This window comes from Rhinolophus sinicus, chromosome 5 (assembly GCF_057876585.1).
Source record: "Rhinolophus sinicus isolate RSI-liver-muscle chromosome 5, RSI-T2T, whole genome shotgun sequence".
NCBI classification, from domain to species: domain Eukaryota; kingdom Metazoa; phylum Chordata; class Mammalia; order Chiroptera; family Rhinolophidae; genus Rhinolophus; species Rhinolophus sinicus.
Window position 1 is genome coordinate 19,557,421 of NC_142505.1, and position 16,372 is coordinate 19,573,792.

The 16,372-nt window shown below is 33.6% G+C and overlaps 1 long non-coding RNA gene across 2 annotated transcripts in view; it reads left to right on the top strand.

Annotated features, from left to right (window-relative positions):
* Nucleotides 1–14,817, top strand: part of LOC141567096 (uncharacterized) — a 239,907-nt gene extending 225,090 nt beyond the window's left edge. For both annotated transcript variants that reach the window (XR_012489492.2, XR_016021432.1), the window contains exon 5: nt 13,701–14,817. This is a non-coding gene — a long non-coding RNA (uncharacterized LOC141567096). The remainder of the gene's footprint in view (nt 1–13,700) is intronic.
* The last annotated feature ends 1,555 nt before the right edge of the window (nt 14,818–16,372 follow it).

Sequence of the window (16,372 nt, forward strand, 5' to 3'; positions counted from 1 at the left end):
CAAATGTTATCTTCTCAATGAGGCCAATTCTGACATAGAAGAGAGAGACTGAAAATCCAGTTGTAATGTAACCCTAAAACTCACAACTATGAGGCAAACAAACAAACAAACAAACAAAAAAACCTGTTATAAATATAAATATCCTTTAAAGTACTAGTAAACAAAATTCAACAGCATAATAAAATAATAATTCAGTCTAAACTATAAAATCACCAAGATATGCTTTATTATTTTAAAATCTGATAATATACAATACCAACTAGTAAAGTTTTAAAACTACAGTTGTCTCAGTAGATGCTGCAAAAGGAATGGTTTAAATTTAACTCCAATTTCATATTAAAATAATTAATAAACTAGGCAGAAAAGGATATTTATTTATTTATTTAAATTAAAGTTTATTGGAGTGACAATTGTTAGTAAAGTTACATAGATTTCAGGTGTACAATTCTGTAATACATCATCTGTATATCACATTGTGTGTTCAACACCCAGTCAGTTCTCCTTCCATCACCATATATATTTACCCTCATCTACCACCTCCCTGCCCTCTTTACCCTCTAGGAACCACTTCACTATTGTCTGTGCCCATGAGTTTTTGTTTCTTCATTTGTTTGTCTTGTTCCTTTGCTGTTTTTCAGTTTCATTTTCCACATATCAGTGAAAACATATGGTTCTCGACTTTTTCTATCTGACTTATTTCACTTAGCATTACAATCTCAGGATCCATCCATGTTGTCACAAATGGCATTATTTCATCTTTTCTCATGGCAGAGAAAAGTATATTTATTAACATGATGAAAAAATTGGCAGATCAATAGGTAATATTATACCTGAATGTGAACAACTGGACATATTTCCATTAAAAAATGTAATCAAAGCAAAGACCTATAATATTATTAATATTTTAATGTGTTTTTTTTCTAGCAGTTATAACCAAAACAATAGGGATGTAATAAAGATGAGAATTATAACACGGAAAGAAGAGAAAACAATTTTTAGAAATTATAATATTGAATGTATAGAAAATCTATTGAGTCAATTCAGGAGTGAAAACAAAAATAAGAAAGATATATAAAAATAATAATATTGTATTATATACTTAAAGGTTGCTAAGAGAGTAGATCTTAAATTCTCTCACCATAATAAAAGAAATGGTAATTATGTGACAGGGTGAAGGAGTTAGCTAATGCTAATGTGGTAATCATTTTGCAATGTATAAATGTATCAAATCAACTCTTTGTACACCATAAATTTACACAATATTATATGTCCATTTAGCACAATAAAACTGGAAAAATATATTAAAATAGTTTTCCTAAAAAACAGTAAAAAACTGTTAGAAAATGTAGTAGGAAATATTCTCTTCAAAATATCAACAAAATAAAAAATAAATGAGAATAATTGTAGCCAAATGTATGCAAAGTTTTTATTAAAAATACAAAACAAAATGTAAGACATTACTGAAATACATAACACAAGTGTTAAATAAGTGAGAGGCTATCATTTTTCTGAAATGGTTTGTTAATGTTATTAAAATGGTAATTATTAGTAAATTTATGTATATGTTTGACACAATCCCAATTTTAAATCTAATAAGATTTTTGAAACTTAAAATTATATTTTTTAAAACAAATATGTGACCTTATTGTGTTGATGTAAGTTCCTTCTATAACTAATTTGTTGAAAGTTTTATTATGAAAGGGTATTGAATTTTGTAAAATAATTTTTTTTGCATTTATTGAGATGTCATGTGATTTTATTTCCATTCTGTTAATGTAGTATATCACATTGATTAATCAGTGTCTATTGAACCATGTTTGAATCCCAAGGATAATTCCCACTTGGTCATGTTGTGTGATCATTTAAAGATGCTGTTGAATTCACTTTGTCAATATTTTGTTGAGGATATGTGCATCTATGTTCATCAGGGATATTGGCTTGTAGTCTTCTTTTCTTGTCGTGTCTGTGTCTCGCTTTGGTATCAGGGTGATGCTGGCCTTATAAACTGAGTTTGGAAGTGTTCCTTCTTATGTTTTTTGGAAGAGTTTAAGAAGGATTGATATTAATTCTTCTTTCAATGTTTAGTAGAACTCACCTGTGAGGCCATCTGGTCCTGGGCTTTCTTTGTTGGGAGTTTTTGGATTACTGATTTAATCTATTTTGTTGTTATTGTTGTTATTGATCTATTCAGATTTTCTACTTGTTCTTGATTCAGTATTGATAGGTTGCATGTTTCTATGGATTTATCAATTTCTTTTAGGCTGTCCAACTTCTTGACATGTAATTGTTCATAATAGTCCCTTAAGATTTTTCTTTTAATTTCTGTGGTATCTGTTGTAGTCTCGTCTTACATTTCTGATTTTATTTATTTCAGTCTTCTTTCTTTTTTTCTTACTCTAGTAAAGTTTTTTTCCTTTTGTTTATCTTTTCAAAAACCCAATTCAATTCAGTCAATATTTTCTATTGTGATTATAATTACAAATTCCGTCTAAAAAAATTAAAAACAAATTAGAATGACAATGTTTAAAAATAAAATGATAAGAATTGGTGTTAAGCAGGATTGGCTACCAAAGTATACTATAACTTATAATAATAATAATAATAATAATTATTATTATTATTGTTAAGACTTTATTCAGGGAGCATTCTAAATTCAAAATTGAGGGGAATGTACAGAACTTTCCTATAAACCCCCCCACACCCCAACACATGCATGGCCTCCCTCATTATCCAGTGATACAGTTGTTAAAATTGATGAACCTACATTGACATATTACAATCACCCAAAGTCCATAGTTTACACTGGGGTTCACTCTTCGTGTTGTATGTTCCATGGTTTTGGACAAATGTATAATGATGTGTACCCATCATAATGGTATCACACAAAGTGTTTTCACTACTGTAAAAATTTTCTGTGTTCTGCCTATTCATTCCTTCTCTCCCCTCAACCCCTGGTAACCACTGATCTTTTTACTGTCTCCATGGATTTACCATAACGTTTTAATAATGAAATAACATAGTAAGAGTATAGAAGCAGATTTAGGAAACAAAGTAATATCACTTAGATACAGACTCTGATGCCTATAAGAATTTAATCTACATTAAATGAGGTATGAAATCAGTGGAAAAGAGGATTACTTAATAATTTATTTTTCAGAATATTGATTCATGTTGGTAAAATATAAAACCATATAAATTGACAATAACCATGACAGCAAGTTTAAGTCTTCACCTTACATTAAAATGAATTTCAGGGCAATAAAGAATAAAGTGTTTATATTCAATCATCAAAGTTGTACTGTACATGTGGCTATTTAGGTCATCTGTATAGGAGAAAGGATATAATATATTTAAAAACAATAGCAGAAATATAAAATAGAAATGTATTTTGATTTGTTTAATATTAAAAAGTAAACAACGTCTACTTATCTAAGAAAGTATAGACAAAGTTATAAAACAAACAATAAATATATATAGCAAATACAGTGAGGAATTCATTAATATCATTAATGTAGAAAGAGCTTACACCAAACATAAATATATGGAAAATTGAAATGAAAACATTTTGCAAATAGTAATGCATAACTGTCAATAAAATATTGAAAATGTTTAATCTCAGTGGTAATCAAAGATATCCCAATTAAAATACAATTTTTTCTACCTAAATTAGTAAACATTAAAACATTCTAAGGAGTAGCTTCAGTAGACCATCATTAAAATATGCATCCTTGTACATAACTGAAAGTAGAAAATTGTTTGCTTTTCTTGAAATGCAATTAAAATATCCCTACCTTATGTCTTAGTCGTTTCCTTTATAGGAATTTACCCTTAGGAAGAAATCTAACATAGAGACAGATATTCACTCATTGTTTATAACAGTGAAAAATTAAGCAATAAATTAATTGTTTAACCTTGAGCTAACAGCTAAGAAAATTGTGATTTACCCATATAACATAATACTTTATACAGAGGTTGCAAATTCAAAATTAGTAGAGGGCAGTCAGTCAGTATATATGAATAAAGCAGGCAGATGAAAAAAAAACTAAAAAAAAAAAAACCTAGTGACAAGCCAATATCCAGTCTAAATTAGATGCTGCCACTTGATTCTAAGAATGATTTAGTTTCCTTTTGGGGATACAGGCTCCTTTTTTCTGAAATTTCCTATTTTTCTAGAGCATCTGGAAATCTGGATTATTTAATGTTAAATGACTCAAATTTTAAATTACTGGAAATTAATTTAAATGTATGCCTATAAACAAAACAAATCTGCTGGCTTGGTATAATGGGTGGAAGGTTGTTTTAAATCCTCTGTTCTATAGCCATTAAAATTAATTTACATGGACATTTTGTTTTTATAACAAGAGGAAATGCCCACAATATAATCTTGAAAAGAAGATAAAAAAACAGAAGACTGAAAGTTGCCTGTAAACAAGAATGAATGGTGATTTTTTTTTTGTTGTTGGCCTCGCCTGCCCATGTCTGGTACAAGCTAGGCAGCTACTCTGCTCAACAAACATTCAAATGGTTGTTGTCAAATGAGAACACAAAGTCAACTGTAAATGAAAATACTTAAATTGAGTGATAGAAAATATGTCAAGTATCAACATCGATTCCTTCTTTTTCTTACCTAGTTTTGGAACCAGTACAAGAAAAGAAAAGTATATATTCATGTTACTCATTAATATTTCATTCATTCACTTTATAAATATTTATCGAGAGGCCAGTGTTTGCTAGGGACTGTTTTGGATAATGGAGGTAGAGAAATGAAGAACAAACAAACAAACAACCAAAATAAATGCCTGCTTTATGGAATTTACATTCTAATTGGGGAAAACTTGTAATAAGTAATATAAGTGAGTAAACCACAATGTGTGTTATGTGCTAAGTGATAAAAAATTAGAAGTACGTGTTTTAAAATTGGTATCTGAGATTTGTTTTAATCAGGTATGGTAAGACATGCAAATGATTGCCATGAAGATGTAAGTTCATATTCACAGTTCTCTTGAAACAGGCCATGGCCTTTACTGGGGTTTATGTGGGAAAGGCAAGGCAGGGCAGAATAAACCCTTTATGATTGGCTGGTCTGAATAATTCTGGTGGGCTTTGGGCATAAGGTCTATGCCTAGCCATCTGGTACCTGGCTCTGGATGGATTTAGGGGAGGGGAGATATTAGTTTGAGGTATGCAAGTTTGATAAACATGATGGTTGGAGGTGTGCGTTCAGAATTCATTAGTCTGCATGTGAAAGGTTTGTTCTGGGTGAGTGCTTTATTCTCTTGAAGAACGGGCTAGACCCAGGAGAGGCAGTTTCTCCCCAGTTAGTGAGGTCACAAGTGGCAGAGCATGAAGAACACAGAAAGTAAGAAAATAGAGGTAAAACAGTAAAATGTAACAATGAAACAGGATAGAGAACGTTCAGATTGGATGGGTTGCAATTTTAAATAGGAATAGCAGGGTAGGCCTCACTGAGAAGGAGGAAGGAGGAACACTAGGTAAAGACCTAAAAGTTGATGAGGGAGTGAGGGATGCATTTGTGTATCTGAATAGAGCTCTTTCTAGACAAAAGGAACTACAAATGCAAAGGCATTGAGGTGGGTGCTTGACTGGTAGGTTGGAGAAATAGCAAAATGGCTGGAATGACTGAAACAATATACATGCCTGAAGACAGGAGAAGGAAATAAAGTCAGAGGTATAATGGGGTGAGGCACGAAGGAAAGAGAGGCGAGGAAGTATTATAGAGCCTTGTAAGACATTTGAAGGACTTTGACCTAGCCAAGTGAATCCAACAGTATATTTATATATAATGAATAATGGCCAGGTATGGCTTATCCCAAGAATACAAAAATGAGTTAAAAATTAGAAAATGCATTACTTAATTTACCATATTAATGTACTAAAAGAAAAAAAAAAAAAACAACGAGGTTATCTCATTTGATTTAGAAAAAGCACTCGATAAATTTCAGTACTTATTTAAGACTTGAAAAAATTCTTAGCAGAATTTAAGATTAGAAGGGAACTTCTTTTATTTTGCAAAGAGTATGTACCAAACATTTATAGACTTTCATTCGTTTAGAATCAAAGTAATACAGGTCTCAAATAAGATTCCTTCAAGTTTTCTAGATTCTCCATCCCTAAAAGTTTTAAGAAATAAAACTAAGACTTGGAAAAACTACATGGTTTTCATCACACAGAAGACACTTTGGAAGGGACAAATATACCTATATCTGCAAAAACTGCTACAAAAATGGGTCTTTTGGTCTCTGATTTTGTAATTAGGGTGAAAACACTGTAAACTCCAAAGCATTTTGCACTTGTAAAGAATAAGCATTCTTTGGTTTACCTAGAAACTGTAGTCAACCACTGAATTACACATTTTTTTTCTAGCGCTATTAATTTGTTTCTTATAATTGATCAGATAGATTGTGTATAACTCACCTGGACATAAGAAAGGGAAGTCTGTCTCTGAAACAAAGCTTATTGTCCTGGGAGGGAGGGAGGGTGGATGCTGACATGGCTAGGCTGAGAGCTGAGCCGTAATGCCACTGCATTTGCCTGTAGAGAAAGCAGCCAGGACATTTGCTTCCAAGCTCTCGATCTGCCTTCAGACTTTAGGTAATGGTTCTAGAAATTCTGGGGTGTGAAGCTTTGTAATCAGGGGTGCAGTGTTTCATTCTCTCCCAAGTCCTGAACCATTCTTTTCTCTACCACAGGGCAGATTTTATATGATTTTCTGAGCCACTAGAATATTTCTAAGGCAGACTGACTATGATTCTGGAAATTGGCTTTTCTACATACAAATTAGCTAATAAAGAATCATATCATTTTTCTTAGTTTCAACTCACATGACCTCCTGAGGTTACAACCTGAAAGTTCAGATATATCAATGTTTCTTTATGTTGGTGTTACCTTTCAATTTTGACACTACTTTTTCCCCCAGTTCTGCCAGTCAAATAGCTAAAATGTTCTATAGCAATGACTTGAATTTTTTTCATGCTATTCATCATATATACTATTCACTGCCAATGATAATTATGTCTCATGATTTCTTCCCCAGAATTTCAAACCTCAGTAAAAACATTCATCATCTAGCATTTAATAACTAGGTAGCACCTAATTAGTTTTAGAATCTTGAATGCTTTCGAAGAAAGACAGCTTATTAGTAGAAATCTCTAAACACTCAGTAAGCCTTACTGTACCCTTGTGACTGCTGTAAACCTTTAAACATTTTAGTAGGTAAAGCTGAGAGATTCGGGGTTACCGAACCATTATACAATACGTTAGTAAAGCTGGGAGTGAATTCAAGAACTCTCTCTATTTTTTTTTTTGAAGGGAACAAGACTTTATTGAGGAACAGTGTGTACTTCCAGGCCTTTTTTCCAAGTCTCCAAGTCAAGTTGTTGTCCTTTCAATCTTAGTTGTGGAGGGCACAGCTCAGCTCCAGGTCCAGTTGCCGTTTCTAGTTGCAGGGGGCACAGCCCACCATCCCTTCCGGGAGTCGAACCAGCAACCTTGTGGTTGAGAGAATGCACTCCAGCCAACTGAGCCATCCAGGAGCTCAGCGGCAGCTCAGCTCAAGGTGCCGTGTTCAATCTTAGTTGCAGGGGGTGGAGCCCACCATCCCTTGCAGGACTGGAGGAATTGAACTGGCAACCTTGTGGTTGAGAGCCCACTGGCCTATGTGGGAATTGAACCAGCAGCCTTCAGAATTAGGAGCATGGAACTCTAACCGCCTGAGCCACCGGGCTGGCCCAAGAACTCTCATTTTTAAGTCCATGGTTTGTCCTGCAGAACTCCATCGAATTCCTTTTAATGGTGAACACAATAACACAAAGCAACCCCTAGAACTGTGATGGAATCTGGCACTTGATACAACACCTTTTCTCTTGTATGCCTGTTACAGTCCTCCTATTACTACAATAAAATATTGATGGTCCAATGCAGACATTTGCTCAAGTCCAAAATGAAACCTGGGCAGAAGTTTCATTTTGTCATTTAATTCAGTCAGGACTGAATTAAACTCTGTTAATAAACATCACTTGCAGAGGACCTGAATTTACTTAATTGCTGTTTCATATACTTTCAGGTATAAAGTTCACTTGAGCCAAAAGGAAATTGTTCAATAGCCACAGAACAAGTCAGGAGGCTTATTCCCAAAATGCCATCCAGACACAGTCTCTTAGAGAAGTTTAGGGACAAAGAAGGAAATCAGGTGGTTAGCTGTTTCCTTTCTGTTCTGTGAAATAACATTTTTTATGATCCTTTTTCTGGAGAATCATTCAATGGGGACCCTAAAACCCAATGAAATCATCCAATTTCTATGTGATTTCTATTAAAAATCCAATTTCTATGTGATTTCTATTAAAAATCACACCAAATATGCTTTCCTACAGTATATTTAACCCCAGTTTTTCATGTATTATAAAATATTTCTAAGAGATATAAGTAATATAATGTAGTTGTCATGCCAATTCAAAAGAAAATGCTAATACAATTAAAGTTCTCTGTGTATTCTTACCCCATCATTTGCTTGCAGGAATGATTACTATATTGAAATTGGCATTTTATCATTTCTTTGCATTAGTGATATGAGATTCAATTTTATATATAAATGTATAATTTATTAATTTCACTGCAGTAATGTGAATATACTATAATTTATTTATCTTACTGATGGACATTCAAATTATTCTCATTAGAAGCTCTTAAAAACAATGCTGCAAAATGCATTAAGTGTACGCGTTTGCTTATACATATGCACAAGAGTTTCTTTAGGATCTATAACTTCTAGTGAATTGTTGTGTTGTAGATTATGTATGTCTGCGTCTTCATTACATTTTGATACACTCCCTGAAAAGGTTGTATCAATTTAACTATTTATTAGACTTAGAATCATAAAGCTTTTTAATTTTGTCAACACCTATGTAACGAACCAACTTTTTTCATATGTTTACTGGTATTGTCTTTCTCTTTTGTGACTAGCCCTTTCACATCTTTTCTTTATTCAGGTTTTTTCTTTTTTTCTACTTTTAATTGATTTTTAAGCAATGCTTATGTATTCTGGATATTGAAAAATATAGTCCAGGATAGAACATAAATATGGAGGTATTTAATAGGGAAAGTACCCCCAAAATATATTTAATTGAATGTCTAATGTGCTTTTATGTAGTGAAAAGAATATTTGGATCTTTTGAGGATAAAGAGATAAATTTGTGGTATTAATAGATATATAGAAAACTAAGAAGATAATAAGTAGGGGAATTATTAAACTACAGAAAAAAGAAAACCTTGAGCAAGAAAATAAACTTAATCAATGTACACTATGAAGATCAATACTGAATAATATTTACAGAGTAAATAATGTAAATACCATTATTGATTTAACCAAAAAGGGTGGCATAATTTTACATCAAGTCCAAGGTTTGTGTGGGGTTGTGAGATATGACAGAACTTAATCTTCATTTTCCATAGTACAAAATCAATAGATAATATATATAATTTTTAAAAATCAAGGAATAGCATCAGAAGCATGTCATTTAGAAATGTGGGGGAAAAAAACAGCTGAATAAATCACTACACTACTTAAAAGCATTTGTTTCTGAGGGAGTGGAAATGAAAAGAGGGAGGGATAAGACAGAAAGCTGTATTAACAAACAACTTTTAAAATTTATTCATGTGTTATTTTGATAAAAATTAAATTTAAAATACTCCATGTAATAATTATAAACATACACACAAAAATAACATAGGAAGCCCATGAACCAATGTTGAATTGGTTTATATTGGAGTAATGAAATTGTAATTGATATTTGTTTTTGGCTTAATACTTTTCTGAGTTTTCCAAAGTTTCTATTACATATATTCATTTCTTAGCAAAAAATTGCTGCTGTTAACTTTTATGATGAAAAAGAAATAATTACAGAGAACAAGATCATTCTTCAAAAGATATGGGTACTTAACTGCAAAGGACGAGAAGAGAGACTAAAAACAGAGAACAATTAGGAGGCCATTATAACTGTACATGCCAGAGCCATGAACCAGAAAGTGTCCCTGGAAATGTTCAAGAGGTCAAATTAACATGGCTGGGTGAGAGACTGGATGTGGCCATCAGTTTGGAGGCTAAATTTTGACAGTCTTTAAAGTTTCTGGTTTGAGCAAGTTGTGATCCCATTCACTGAAAAGAGGATTTTGTTTTGTGGAGCAAGATGAGTTTTGTTTTAGAGCTATCGGGTCCTTTATTGCATGGTCTAACAGTCTAACCGCTGTAATTAACAACCTATATTCTCAGTGATCTAACATAACTTTATTCTTTCATTCCAACAAAATGTGGTATGAATGGTCCTGGCTAGTGGACCTTGTGCCACTGCCATCCTCCAGTGTTGTCAGAGAAGAGAGAGAGCTTAGAGGGTCGTGCAGGGTATTACAGGGACCAGAAATGGAAGGGACATGTGTTAATTCTACCCATATTCCATTCACCATAAGTCTATTGCATGTCCCCACATAACAACAGAGAAGACCAGTAAATATGTGCCCAGTAAAATACAAAATAAATAAATGAATAAATAAATAAGCAATGGTTTTGGTGGATACATAACATTATCTCCACTCCAGACATCCAGGTGGGGAAATTCAGGAAACAGAAATGTGAGGCTGAATCTCAGAAGTCTGAGTCAGAGAAAAGGTTAAAAAATTATTATTATACAAATGATAGTTGATGGAGTACAGCATAAGGAATTGGGTCAGTGGGATTGTAATGGCTACACGATCTCAGAGGGGGCGGGGCTATCACTTTGCGAGGGGTATAGATGTCTAACTATTACATTGTTTTGTACACCTGAAACTAACTTCAAAAAATGGTAATTGAAGTCAGGATGAAGAGACTTAGGGAAATTATAGACTGAGAAAGAAAGAATAAGAATGAAACCCAAGAGAATGTGTAAGTGTGGGCAGAGGAAGAGGATAGAGGCAGAGAGGAAATGGCTGGAGAGATGGAGTTACACCAGATAAACCATGCAAAGAGAGATAGTCTATGATGCCGGACATCACAGAAAGGCCTATCAAGTAAGGGCATTCAGGCTTCTATTGACCTTGGCAATCAGCAACTCATTAGTAACTTGAACACAAGTAGTTTCAGTAAAATTTGAAGGCAGAAAACAACAACTGGGAATTGTGGAGGAAATGGGAAATCAGAAGTATGGATACAGACATCTCTTTCAATTCCTTAAATGCTTGGAAGGGGAGAAGAAAGAGAAAGCAGTAAGAAGAGATGGGATGTGTGGGTGATGGAGAACTCCGTGTATTTATTCAGCAACTATTTTATTTCCTATTTTTGTTAGTCAGAAATACCTCATTGCCAAATAGATTCTGATCAGTGGAACCACACGTGGTTGATATAATTCCAATGCAATTGGATAAACTGCCTTACTCAGACTGTACGTCTGTATCAAGAGTTTAAAATTATTGATTACATCTTGTCAGTCCTTTCTACTGTATATTTGAACTGCAGTCCCCAGTTTGAGAGTCTGTTTCCCATTAAATTGCTCAAACATGTGGCCTTTATGAATTCTCATAATTAAATTCCTTAGGCCGAGGACTTAGGCTTTGCAGAGGGCATAAAATAGTCTAGGATTGGGAAGGGTTAGAATAAGAAAAACATGATATTGTGGGGGAAAAGAGGGGGGCCACGAGAAAGGTTAAGTTTCCTAACAAAATGATTCATGCTATGTGGAATGTCTACTTAATTATGTATTTAAATAGCGTACAATTTCTTAATTGTCATACAAAAATAGAAGTAATTACAATTACTATCCAGAGTCTAGGGGAGGGTGGGAGTGTCATTTAGGCTTCAGATGCCCAGTCAGCCGTAAAGCTATGTTTTCTCTATGAGACACTTATCAGATACAAGCTCACATTATTATCCAAAGTGATAGTGGAAACTATATTAAAATTGGGGAGTGGCTTAAGCATTTTGGAAGCATTTGCTTTTTCCCCCATATAGGATTCATCATTCCATAAGCCTGAAGCCATCCCTTGGAAGTGTAAGATGTCAGAGCCTGAAACATGGTGCTTTTGTTACTTTTAACTGTGTCTCCCAGCACCACCATTGCAGAAGTCCCTTGTCACAGGCTGGGAAACTGACTTAATACTACTCAGTAGCGTAACAAGAGGAAACAGGGGGAGGGAAATCGCATTTTCACATGAGAAATTATGATCAGCTGTGATCCCTGCCAGTCCATGAATTTCAAATGGCACTCCATTTTCAAATGCACTTTTTCAGTCCTAATCAGCCAGTAGAAAGCAGCCATGGGGGTTATACTTCACAAGCACTTTGGCTTATTGAACACTCATAGGAGACTGCAAGCCAGCTTTCGTCTCATAAAATTCGCCCCTCAAAGTACAAAGGAGTACAAGTAAATCTGTCTTTACAGGCCCAGCATTTGAAGGAAACTGGAGGGTGGCTTGCAAGCATTTGATCATCAGAGATTCAGGGCAAAGCCTGGCTTTTCAATAGATGATAAGCAGGGGTATCATCTGTGCTGAACAAGGCTGAAATTTCTCAGTGCACTGCTGGGCTGGAAATGAAAGGACACACATAACTACTTGTGCTAGAAACACCTGGAGGGACAGGGCCTGGCTTCCTTGTAGCTTTCTTGGAAATTAGAACCTATGACAATTCCACGGAACGAACAAACTCCAAATACTTGTCCCAAATGAATCTCAACAGGCAACATTGTAGGTGAACTTCATCATAGGGTTCCTGTAGTTAAAGCAGTTTCCATTATCCAATTTCTAAATAAATAACCCCAAGGAAGTACATATATAAATATAAGATTAAGCCTCTCTTTTCTTTTTTCCCCATCTAGAAAGTAAAAATGTCATAAGGGTATAGAGTCAAATTAATGTCTTTACTATAAATCCCACCTTATTGAAAAATCAATAATGCTCATTTGTTGACCTTAGAAACCTACCCTTGCTGTAATAACATAAAACCTAAAAGTAGCTGCTTTCAATTATTGTGTCTATGTACCCAGACCTAGAAGCAACGTTGCTGGATTGTAGTCTATGGTGCCCTCTGGTGGAGAGAAATCAATATCATGTCCCCTAATTCTAATAGCCAAATGTCAGTTTTCAAAGATGTCTAGAAGTCTAGATTCAGTTCATGCAGCTTTGCCCCTGGATTTGAAAGATTGCCAGGAAATGGAAGCCACCAGTTTTTTTGCTTGTTTGTTTGTTTTTAAGGGCCAGAAAATCCCTTACATTTCAATACTCTTTTTTTCTCTATTGATTTGTGTAGGATTTGAGACTTTCATGGATAGATTTTGAAGATGCTCCCCCCTTTTTTATTCCTTTTTTTTTCCATAATCCCCAAGCCATAGTTTTAAAAGTAATCTTTGATAATTTAGTCATATGTCTTGTTTGGTTCTTTAACCAAATAATCTAAAATTTACTGCCAATAAAAGACATGTCTAATTAAATAGAACCATGGAAAATGATGATATAGAAGCAAATAAAACAATGACAACAATGAAGGTATAATTGACCACAAATAGTGGCAAAACACTGATTTGTAGCACATTTGTCCATTTTCAGAATTATTTTAGGTTGGGGATCTAAAATATTTAGATCATATATTAAATATTTAGATCATAAGATATTTAGTTATATATTTAGATTTAAATATATGACTGTTTTCTTTTTTTCAGAAGCAAAGACATTCTTCAGAAAATTGGAATACTTATTTCTTCACCAAAAGTCAGCCATTCCTTTTTTACAGAGTGACACCTCTGAAACAGTTGAAGAAAACATCCTCCTTTATGCTTCTGAGCTTAAGAAAAAATGATCTCCTTTTCAAAACCTTTGAACCTGATCAGAAGGGATTTGACAAAATGTGACATCTTGAATTACCTCAGAAATGCAAAGTGCGTCTTTGAGACTGTTACAATAATAAGGAAGTTTGGCCAAACACAACTGGAAATATTGGAAGTCAATAATACAAAAAAAAAAAAAAAAATGTTGCCTCCCAAAACAAAAATGTTAATAAGAAAATACATTGGTAGAGAGAAAAATTAAAAGTTGTGATTAGAGTCTAGACAAAATTTGAGCTTCACAGAAGTGAAGTATCAGGCAAGTTCTCTTAGTGGAGACCCCTACTATGGGATACAGCACCCAGGTCTTGGGCACTCCATACTCTGCCAGGATTTCTGTCAATATGACCATGGGCTGGGTCATACTTGACTAGGTAGGTGGGCATAAGCCTCTATCTGCAAGTGTGAATATACAGGTTTCCAGACATTCTACTCCATCGCTATTGTTCATTTCATGTGTATGTGCATGAAAAGACATCATATTTTCAACCAATCTGAGTGTGTTTTGAGATAGTATAACATGATGCAGAGAAACCTGAGGACATGGGCTTACTCACTCAACAGGCTATTAGTTTTACCTTGTTTACAATCCCTTCCCCTCCCGCTGCCAGGCTGTCGTGTCAGTGACTGGGCTCTGGTTACACAAGGAGGTCTTAGGCCACTAAACTTACAAATTTTGCAAGTGATTCCACTTTTACACATTCTATTCTCACTCAGGAACACTTTGATTATAATTCTGGTTTCCATTTTCTCCAGAAACAAAAGAGTCTGATCATATGGTCATGAAATTCCAGTCTCCATAGTGGATGATCAATGTAATTTCTTTCAATAAATTAGCTTCCTGTTTCGGAATCAATTCATTCATTCACACATTTAAATATTATATATTGGGATACTTTCTTGGGATAGTTTCCTTTAGGATACAAATTTTTCTACTTTACCTTCAAAATCTGGATAGATAATACAAAAAAAGGAAATATATATGTGTGTGTGTACATATATATATATATATATATATATATATATATATATATATATGTATCATCATGCAGTTTTTTCCTTTCTTAAAATGTATATACAGTTTCTTGGTACCCTCTGTATATACCGGGGGTGCCAAAAATGTATACAAGTGGACACTGTTCAGCATTGCTCAGACAGTAGTTTGCCATAAGCAGAAGTGTCTGGACGCTGATGGTAACCACTTTGAGCACCTCTTGTAATTGCAGAAGTCAAACGTGACTTGTATTCATCTTTTGTTACCAGTATGTATTGAGTATTACAATTTGAATACAATTTTCCTTTCTTAAAATGTGTATACATTTTTTGGCTATATATATGTGTGTGAGTGTATATATATATATATATATATATATATATACATATATACATATATATACATATATATATATATATATATATGTATATATATGTATATATATGTATATATGTATATATATATATATATATATATATGATGTATATATATCATATATATGTCATATATATATATCATGTCTAAGACATCACAAGGAGATTAAAAAATATATATAATATATATATCATGTCTAAGACATCACAAGGAGATTAAAAAATATATATATTAATATTATATTTACATATACATACATATACATATAAAAAAATATATACATATTATATCTATATATACATATATATATAAAACAACTTTCCATTTATATATAGGTAGCTCAGGAGCCCATGCCAGGGTAAAGAGCTAAACAAATACCCTGTTTCCCCAAAAATAAGACCTAGCCAGACCATCAGCTCTAATGCGTCTTCTGGAGCAAAAATTAATATAAGACACAGTATTATATTACATGATATTATATTATATTATATTTTATATTATATTATATTATATTATATTATATTATATTATATTATATTATATTATATTATATTATTGACCGGGTCTTACAGTAAAATAAGACCAGGTCTTTTATTAATTTTTGCTCCGAAAGACCCATTGTCCCGCAAGATCTTATTTTTGGGGAAACATGGTACTACAAGAAAAGAGGAGGATACAGTGGAAAATTTATGAATTTGGAACAAGACAACATCCTTCTCTGTCTCTCTGTCTGTCTTTGTTTCTCTGAAATCACTTTGGGAAAGCCAGCTGCCATGTTGTGAAGACAATACACTCAAGCAGCGCTATGAAGAAGCTACATAGAGAGGCCTCCAGCTAACATTCACAGAAGAACAGGCACTTTCTGCCAACAGCCACATTAGTGAGCTTCAGAGAGAATACTCCAGCTTCCATCAAGACTTCAGTTGACTGCAGCCCTATTTGACATGATTGCTACCTCATAAGGGGCTCTGGGCGAGAATAGCCCAGTTAAGCCACTAATGAATTCCTGAACCACAGGAACTATAATGTAATGTTTGTTGTTTTAAGCCATTAAGTTTTGGTTAATTTGTTATACGGAAATACATAACTAATATATGACAGATCAAATGGAAAGAATTTGAGAGTGCATAAAATCAAAATG